Raw genomic sequence first — 10,404 nt, forward strand, 5'->3', positions numbered from 1 at the left:
CATATTTTCTAAGTCCCAACCAATTAAATTAAATACTTTTTGAAAATCTTCCTCCTTTTAAAAACTAAATAGTGGTCCTGAAAAGGACCGATTGCTTAATAGGGGTACAGAATTTACAGTTTTTTTAACCGCCAAATCCGTAGAGGGTGCGGCCTTGCCTCTTCAGAGCGTAGACAACATCCATGGCTGTAACAGTCTTCCTCTTGGCGTGTTCGGTGTAGGTGACGGCATCACGAATTACGTTCTCCAAGAAAACCTTCAGAACGCCACGCGTTTCCTCGTATATGAGTCCAGATATGCGCTTCACACCGCCTCGACGAGCCAAACGGCGGATAGCAGGCTTCGTGATACCTTGGATGTTATCACGCAGCACTTTGCGATGACGCTTGGCGCCACCCTTTCCCAAGCCTTTGCCTCCTTTACCACGACCAGTCATTTTTCACTGTTTTATACTATTATACACACACAGCACGAAAGTCACTAAAGAACTAAATTCAACGTTTCGGCGTGCCCCTATTTATAGGTAAAACGACAAAAACCCGAGAGAGTACGAACGATATGTTCGTTTCGTTCTTCGGTCGTCAAATGAAATGGCCTCTGTTTTTCTCTCTCTCTTTCACCATCCACGATTGCTATATAAGTAGGTAGCAAATGCTCTGATCGTTTATTGTGTTTTTAAACGTGAAGTAGTGAACGTGAAATTTTGTGAAATCCAAATGGCTCGTACCAAGCAAACTGCACGCAAATCGACTGGTGGAAAAGCACCACGCAAACAACTGGCTACAAAGGCCGCTCGCAAGAGTGCTCCAGCCACTGGAGGTGTGAAGAAGCCCCATCGCTATCGCCCTGGAACAGTGGCCTTGCGTGAAATCCGTCGCTACCAAAAGAGCACCGAGCTTCTAATCCGCAAGCTGCCTTTCCAGCGTCTGGTGCGTGAAATCGCTCAGGACTTTAAGACGGACTTGCGATTCCAGAGCTCGGCGGTTATGGCTCTGCAGGAAGCTAGCGAAGCCTACCTAGTTGGTCTCTTCGAAGATACCAACTTGTGTGCCATTCATGCCAAGCGTGTCACCATTATGCCCAAAGACATCCAGTTAGCGCGACGCATTCGCGGCGAGCGTGCTTAAGCTGACAGGGCATCAACTTGCAGTGTAGTACTCTATAATCGGTCCTTTTCAGGACCACAAACTAGAATCAATGAGATACAATTTTCTGTTGCGACTATTTATAAAATAAAAACAAATAAGAACATAATTCATATTCTATTATTATTATATTAATATCTTCAATCATACGTAAAAATAGTAATTCTGCCAGAGAAAGAATGAAAATAATCTTATTTTTATTATTAAATTAAAGAAGAGGTTATTACAATAATAAATATTTTTTATTTGTTCTTGATGCTAACGTCCAGTAAAACTAGCAGTAAAAGTGTCGTGGCAAGGGACGCTGAACTTTAAACACCTAAAAAAAATCTAAATTCCGCGAAAGACAGTTTGGAAATAATGAAATTACATTGATGAGAGCAATTTTTATAAAATAACAGAAAATAATAAAATAAAATGAGCTGTTTTATATTTTTTTCTATGTGTTAACTAAAGTTGGAAATATTATTGAAGAGGTCGTACGGGACAATTGACACTGTCCCTTCAAACGTCTGTAAAAAATAAAAGTTATCTAAAATTCAGCATGGAAATTGGTTAATTTGGTTGGGGAATTTAATATCTTTATCTATCTAACAAAGGATAATAAAAAAATTGTTGCTTCTTATTTTTTATTTGATTTATTTATTTGACTACATCGAGGCTAATGCATATATGGCGAGGAAATCGATTGATTTCCGAACAAATTATTTGAAAATATGCATGAAAGGTCTGATCTAACTAAGCAAACACATTAATAATTCAAGAAAATTTTATTAATTATATTAATATTATATTATTTAAGAAAGTATTTGTATTTTTAACGATAGCAAATTATTTCTGAATGCTGCCGTAAAGGCAGTAGGTTCTGTAGGTTAATGTGAACTTAAATTAACTAATATAGTCTCTTAATTAATAATATACGCTTCTTTCAGAAGTCTTTCTAAGGGATGAACGTTGCAATTTCAATAAACATTAGGAATTAGTAAAATATTTGCAATATTTCTTATTTTAATTGATGTTTTGTTATAAATTGGTCCAGTTAAAAATGTAAATATAAAACTTCAATCAACATTTGAAAGTCTCAAAACCCATATTACATCCTTTTAAAAATGCAAAGTGACGAAATAATTATTTAAAAGTGTAGAACAATTAAAACCTTATTTTTATTAATGATTTTAAATACTAAAAAATTAAAAAAAGTTTATACTTCAAGCCAACTTCGACATAGTAAACGACTGATGTCAGTAGCATTGTTAAAGTGCTCTCCTCCTCGATTCTCATAAGAGCAAAGGAGGTTGGTAGGCAGCGCGCGGGCCGTTTTTAACAGAAAAAAAGTGTTCTCAGTGAATAAAATGTCTGATTCTGCAGTTGCAACGTCCGCTTCCCCAGTGGCTGCCACGCCAGCGACAGTTGAGAAGAAAGTGGTCCAAAAAAAGGCATCTGGATCCGCTGGCACAAAGGCTAAGAAAGCCACTGCGACGCCGTCACATCCGCCAACTCAGCAAATGGTGGACGCTTCTATTAAAAATTTAAAGGAACGTGGCGGTTCATCACTTCTTGCAATAAAAAAATATATCACTGCCACCTATAAATGCGACGCCCAAAAGTTAGCGCCATTCATCAAGAAGTACCTAAAATCGGCCGTGGTCAATGGAAAGCTTATCCAAACAAAGGGAAAAGGTGCATCTGGATCTTTCAAACTGTCGGCCTCCGCCAAGAAGGACAAGGATCCGAAGGCAAAGTCGAAGGTTTTGTCTGCAGAGAAAAAAGTTCAAAGCAAGAAGGTAGCCTCTAAGAAGATTGGTGTCTCCTCCAAAAAAACTGCCGCTGGGGCTGCTGACAAAAAGCCCAAAGCTAAGAAGGGTGTGGCTACCAAAAAGACTGCCGAAAATAAGAAAACTGAGAAGGCAAAAGCCAAGGATGCCAAGAAAACTGGAATCGTAAAGTCGAAGAACGCCGCAACAAAGGCGAAAGTGACTGCATCGAAGCCAAAGGCTGTAGTAGCGAAAGCCCCAAAGGCAAAGCCAGCGGTGTCTGCAAGACCCAAAAAGACGGTGAAGAAAGCATCGGTTTCTGCTACTGCCAAGAAGCCGAAAGCGAAGACTACGGCTGCCAAAAAGTAAATTGTGAAAAAGTACAGTATTTGGAACATGTTCGCAATCAAAACTTTAGATTTATGATTTATAGATCTGAAATTTGTTTATACAAGTCCTTTTCAGGGCTACAACGTTCTGTTGCAAGAGAAAAAACTTTAATTTAAATAGTATTTGTGTATTAAAATGTTCTACTTATTTATTAGCTGACGTTCGCAGTAACAATAAAACGCTTCATGTCTTTCGTTGCGTTATTGAATTACATTGCATATTGGCCGCATTCAGTTTTCGTTACCTATATTTATTTGAACAGTATCTCCCATATTGCGGGTAGATACGTTTTATTGGTAAATTCATTTTCATTGGTGATTGGTATATCGAAAAATGCATTTCTTTGGTATAACATTGTGGCCCTGAAAAGGGCCGTTTTGGATTGTTGTCCGCATTCACAGGAGCCAATTATTTGGAGCTGGTGTACTTGGTAACAGCCTTGGTTCCCTCACTGACAGCATGCTTGGCCAACTCTCCAGGCAGAAGCAGGCGAACAGCCGTTTGGATTTCCCGACTGGTGATGGTCGAGCGCTTGTTGTAGTGAGCTAGACGAGACGCTTCGGCAGCAATTCGCTCGAAAATATCATTTACAAAGCTGTTCATTATGCTCATCGCCTTCGACGAAATTCCGGTGTCAGGATGGACCTGCTTGAGAACCTTGTAAATGTAGATGGCATAGCTCTCCTTCCTCTTGCGCTTCTTTTTCTTGTCGGTCTTGGTGATGTTCTTCTGAGCCTTGCCAGCCTTCTTGGCTGCCTTTCCACTAGTTTTCGGAGGCATTGTTCACGTTACTTATATTTTCACAAACACAATTCACTTATCGTGATGTGGGCCCGAACGCGTTCACCTTTATACTTTTTTTCGAGCAGTCAATTCAGGTCTAAGTCACCCACCCCTAACTGAACGCGCCGGCAAACGGAAAAGTATAAATATTCCGCTGTCGGCGTTCGACGAGCATTCGTGTTCCGTGTGTAAAGTGAACTAAGTGAAATAAACGCAAAGCAAAATGTCTGGACGTGGAAAAGGTGGCAAAGTGAAGGGAAAGGCAAAGTCCCGCTCGAACCGTGCCGGTCTTCAATTCCCTGTGGGCCGTATTCACCGTCTGCTCCGAAAGGGCAACTACGCCGAGCGTGTTGGTGCAGGCGCTCCAGTTTACCTAGCTGCCGTAATGGAATATCTGGCCGCTGAGGTTCTCGAGTTGGCTGGCAATGCTGCTCGTGACAACAAGAAGACTAGAATTATTCCGCGTCATCTGCAACTGGCCATCCGAAACGACGAGGAGTTAAACAAGCTGCTCTCCGGCGTCACAATTGCACAAGGTGGCGTGTTGCCTAATATACAGGCTGTTCTGTTGCCCAAGAAGACCGAGAAGAAGGCCTAAACGTTTCAAAGGCTAAGCTAAAAACCTACTTGTACATAAAATCGTCAAACCGTCCTTTTCAGGACGACCAAATTATTACCAAAGAATTAAAAAAATTTTACACTTGGGAATTTTTTGTAGATAGTAAATCATAAAAAAAACTACTTAAAGATTGACATGTAGTACAGTTTTTCTTCTATATGCGGTATAAACTACAATTTGCTTCTTTAAATACTCCCACACCCACCACTTCAGTCGGTTCAAGGCCATGTTAGAAATACACATTCCGTCTGAAAGAGTACGAACTACCGACATTTATTTTTAGTTACGACCTACATATTTTCTAAGTCCCAACCAATTAAATTAAATACTTTTTGAAAATCTTCCTCCTTTTAAAAACTAAATAGTGGTCCTGAAAAGGACCGATTGCTTAATAGGGGTACAGAATTTACAGTTTTTTTAACCGCCAAATCCGTAGAGGGTGCGGCCTTGCCTCTTCAGAGCGTAGACAACATCCATGGCTGTAACAGTCTTCCTCTTGGCGTGTTCGGTGTAGGTGACGGCATCACGAATTACGTTCTCCAAGAAAACCTTCAGAACGCCACGCGTTTCCTCGTATATGAGTCCAGATATGCGCTTCACACCGCCTCGACGAGCCAAACGGCGGATAGCAGGCTTCGTGATACCTTGGATGTTATCACGCAGCACTTTGCGATGACGCTTGGCGCCACCCTTTCCCAAGCCTTTGCCTCCTTTACCACGACCAGTCATTTTTCACTGTTTTATACTATTATACACACACAGCACGAAAGTCACTAAAGAACTAAATTCAACGTTTCGGCGTGCCCCTATTTATAGGTAAAACGACAAAAACCCGAGAGAGTACGAACGATATGTTCGTTTCGTTCTTCGGTCGTCAAATGAAATGGCCTCTGTTTTTCTCTCTCTCTTTCACCATCCACGATTGCTATATAAGTAGGTAGCAAATGCTCTGATCGTTTATTGTGTTTTTAAACGTGAAGTAGTGAACGTGAAATTTTGTGAAATCCAAATGGCTCGTACCAAGCAAACTGCACGCAAATCGACTGGTGGAAAAGCACCACGCAAACAACTGGCTACAAAGGCCGCTCGCAAGAGTGCTCCAGCCACTGGAGGTGTGAAGAAGCCCCATCGCTATCGCCCTGGAACAGTGGCCTTGCGTGAAATCCGTCGCTACCAAAAGAGCACCGAGCTTCTAATCCGCAAGCTGCCTTTCCAGCGTCTGGTGCGTGAAATCGCTCAGGACTTTAAGACGGACTTGCGATTCCAGAGCTCGGCGGTTATGGCTCTGCAGGAAGCTAGCGAAGCCTACCTAGTTGGTCTCTTCGAAGATACCAACTTGTGTGCCATTCATGCCAAGCGTGTCACCATTATGCCCAAAGACATCCAGTTAGCGCGACGCATTCGCGGCGAGCGTGCTTAAGCTGACAGGGCATCAACTTGCAGTGTAGTACTCTATAATCGGTCCTTTTCAGGACCACAAACTAGAATCAATGAGATACAATTTTCTGTTGCGACTATTTATAAAATAAAAACAAATAAGAACATAATTCATATTCTATTATTATTATATTAATATCTTCAATCATACGTAAAAATAGTAATTCTGCCAGAGAAAGAATGAAAATAATCTTATTTTTATTATTAAATTAAAGAAGAGGTTATTACAATAATAAATATTTTTTATTTGTTCTTGATGCTAACGTCCAGTAAAACTAGCAGTAAAAGTGTCGTGGCAAGGGACGCTGAACTTTAAACACCTAAAAAAAATCTAAATTCCGCGAAAGACAGTTTGGAAATAATGAAATTACATTGATGAGAGCAATTTTTATAAAATAACAGAAAATAATAAAATAAAATGAGCTGTTTTATATTTTTTTCTATGTGTTAACTAAAGTTGGAAATATTATTGAAGAGGTCGTACGGGACAATTGACACTGTCCCTTCAAACGTCTGTAAAAAATAAAAGTTATCTAAAATTCAGCATGGAAATTGGTTAATTTGGTTGGGGAATTTAATATCTTTATCTATCTAACAAAGGATAATAAAAAAATTGTTGCTTCTTATTTTTTATTTGATTTATTTATTTGACTACATCGAGGCTAATGCATATATGGCGAGGAAATCGATTGATTTCCGAACAAATTATTTGAAAATATGCATGAAAGGTCTGATCTAACTAAGCAAACACATTAATAATTCAAGAAAATTTATTAATTATATTAATATTATATTATTTAAGAAAGTATTTGTATTTTAACGATAGCAAATTATTTCTGAATGCTGCCGTAAAGGCAGTAGGTTCTGTAGGTTAATGTGAACTTAAATTAACTAATATAGTCTCTTAATTAATAATATACGCTTCTTTCAGAAGTCTTTCTAAGGGATGAACGTTGCAATTTCAATAAACATTAGGAATTAGTAAAATATTTGCAATATTTCTTATTTTAATTGATGTTTTGTTATAAATTGGTCCAGTTAAAAATGTAAATATAAAACTTCAATCAACATTTGAAAGTCTCAAAACCCATATTACATCCTTTTAAAAATGCAAAGTGACGAAATAATTATTTAAAAGTGTAGAACAATTAAAACCTTATTTTTATTAATGATTTTAAATACTAAAAAATTAAAAAAGTTTATACTTCAAGCCAACTTCGACATAGTAAACGACTGATGTCAGTAGCATTGTTAAAGTGCTCTCCTCCTCGATTCTCATAAGAGCAAAGGAGGTTGGTAGGCAGCGCGCGGGCCGTTTTTAACAGAAAAAAAGTGTTCTCAGTGAATAAAATGTCTGATTCTGCAGTTGCAACGTCCGCTTCCCCAGTGGCTGCCACGCCAGCGACAGTTGAGAAGAAAGTGGTCCAAAAAAAGGCATCTGGATCCGCTGGCACAAAGGCTAAGAAAGCCACTGCGACGCCGTCACATCCGCCAACTCAGCAAATGGTGGACGCTTCTATTAAAAATTTAAAGGAACGTGGCGGTTCATCACTTCTTGCAATAAAAAAATATATCACTGCCACCTATAAATGCGACGCCCAAAAGTTAGCGCCATTCATCAAGAAGTACCTAAAATCGGCCGTGGTCAATGGAAAGCTTATCCAAACAAAGGGAAAAGGTGCATCTGGATCTTTCAAACTGTCGGCCTCCGCCAAGAAGGACAAGGATCCGAAGGCAAAGTCGAAGGTTTTGTCTGCAGAGAAAAAAGTTCAAAGCAAGAAGGTAGCCTCTAAGAAGATTGGTGTCTCCTCCAAAAAAACTGCCGCTGGGGCTGCTGACAAAAAGCCCAAAGCTAAGAAGGGTGTGGCTACCAAAAAGACTGCCGAAAATAAGAAAACTGAGAAGGCAAAAGCCAAGGATGCCAAGAAAACTGGAATCGTAAAGTCGAAGAACGCCGCAACAAAGGCGAAAGTGACTGCATCGAAGCCAAAGGCTGTAGTAGCGAAAGCCCCAAAGGCAAAGCCAGCGGTGTCTGCAAGACCCAAAAGACGGTGAAGAAAGCATCGGTTTCTGCTACTGCCAAGAAGCCGAAAGCGAAGACTACGGCTGCCAAAAAGTAAATTGTGAAAAAGTACAGTATTTGGAACATGTTCGCAATCAAAACTTTAGATTTATGATTTATAGATCTGAAATTTGTTTATACAAGTCCTTTTCAGGGCTACAACGTTCTGTTGCAAGAGAAAAAAACTTTAATTTAAATAGTATTTGTGTATTAAAATGTTCTACTTATTTATTAGCTGACGTTCGCAGTAACAATAAAACGCTTCATGTCTTCGTTGCGTTATTGAATTACATTGCATATTGGCCGCATTCAGTTTTCGTTACCTATATTTATTTGAACAGTATCTCCCATATTGCGGGTAGATACGTTTTATTGGTAAATTCATTTTCATTGGTGATTGGTATATCGAAAAATGCATTTCTTTGGTATAACATTGTGGCCCTGAAAAGGGCCGTTTTGGATTGTTGTCCGCATTCACAGGAGCCAATTATTTGGAGCTGGTGTACTTGGTAACAGCCTTGGTTCCCTCACTGACAGCATGCTTGGCCAACTCTCCAGGCAGAAGCAGGCGAACAGCCGTTTGGATTTCCCGACTGGTGATGGTCGAGCGCTTGTTGTAGTGAGCTAGACGAGACGCTTCGGCAGCAATTCGCTCGAAAATATCATTTACAAAGCTGTTCATTATGCTCATCGCCTTCGACGAAATTCCGGTGTCAGGATGGACCTGCTTGAGAACCTTGTAAATGTAGATGGCATAGCTCTCCTTCCTCTTGCGCTTCTTTTTCTTGTCGGTCTTGGTGATGTTCTTCTGAGCCTTGCCAGCCTTCTTGGCTGCCTTTCCACTAGTTTTCGGAGGCATTGTTCACGTTACTTATATTTTCACAAACACAATTCACTTATCGTGATGTGGGCCCGAACGCGTTCACCTTTATACTTTTTTCGAGCAGTCAATTCAGGTCTAAGTCACCCACCCCTAACTGAACGCGCCGGCAAACGGAAAAGTATAAATATTCCGCTGTCGGCGTTCGACGAGCATTCGTGTTCCGTGTGTAAAGTGAACTAAGTGAAATAAACGCAAAGCAAAATGTCTGGACGTGGAAAAGGTGGCAAAGTGAAGGGAAAGGCAAAGTCCCGCTCGAACCGTGCCGGTCTTCAATTCCCTGTGGGCCGTATTCACCGTCTGCTCCGAAAGGGCAACTACGCCGAGCGTGTTGGTGGCAGGCGCTCCAGTTTACCTAGCTGCCGTAATGGAATATCTGGCCGCTGAGGTTCTCGAGTTGGCTGCAATGCTGCTCGTGACAACAAGAAGACTAGATTATTCCGCGTCATCTGCAACTGGCCATCCGAAACGACGAGGAGTTAAACAAGCTGCTCTCCGGCGTCACAATTGCACAAGGTGGCGTGTTGCCTAATATACAGGCTGTTCTGTTGCCCAAGAAGACCGAGAAGAAGGCCTAAACGTTTCAAAGGCTAAGCTAAAAACCTACTTGTACATAAAATCGTCAAACCGTCCTTTTCAGGACGACCAAATTATTACCAAAGAATTGAAAAAATTTTACACTTGGGAATTTTTTGTAGATAGTAAATCATAAAAAAACTACTTAAAGATTGACATGTAGTACAGTTTTTCTTCTATATGCGGTATAAACTACAATTTGCTTCTTTAAATACTCCCACACCCACCACTTCAGTCGGTTCAAGGCCATGTTAGAAATACACATTCCGTCTGAAAGAGTACGAACTACCGACATTTATTTTTAGTTACGACCTACATATTTTCTAAGTCCCAACCAATTAAATTAAATACTTTTTGAAAATCTTCCTCCTTTTAAAAACTAAATAGTGGTCCTGAAAAGGACCGATTGCTTAATAGGGGTACAGAATTTACAGTTTTTTTAACCGCCAAATCCGTAGAGGGTGCGGCCTTGCCTCTTCAGAGCGTAGACAACATCCATGGCTGTAACAGTCTTCCTCTTGGCGTGTTCGGTGTAGGTGACGGCATCACGAATTACGTTCTCCAAGAAAACCTTCAGAACGCCACGCGTTTCCTCGTATATGAGTCCAGATATGCGCTTCACACCGCCTCGACGAGCCAAACGGCGGATAGCAGGCTTCGTGATACCTTGGATGTTATCACGCAGCACTTTGCGATGACGCTTGGCGCCACCCTTTCCCAAGCCTTTGCCTCCTTTACCACGACCAGTCATTTTTCAC

This window comes from Drosophila mauritiana, chromosome 2R (assembly GCF_004382145.1).
Source record: "Drosophila mauritiana strain mau12 chromosome 2R, ASM438214v1, whole genome shotgun sequence".
NCBI lineage: Eukaryota > Metazoa > Arthropoda > Insecta > Diptera > Drosophilidae > Drosophila > Drosophila mauritiana.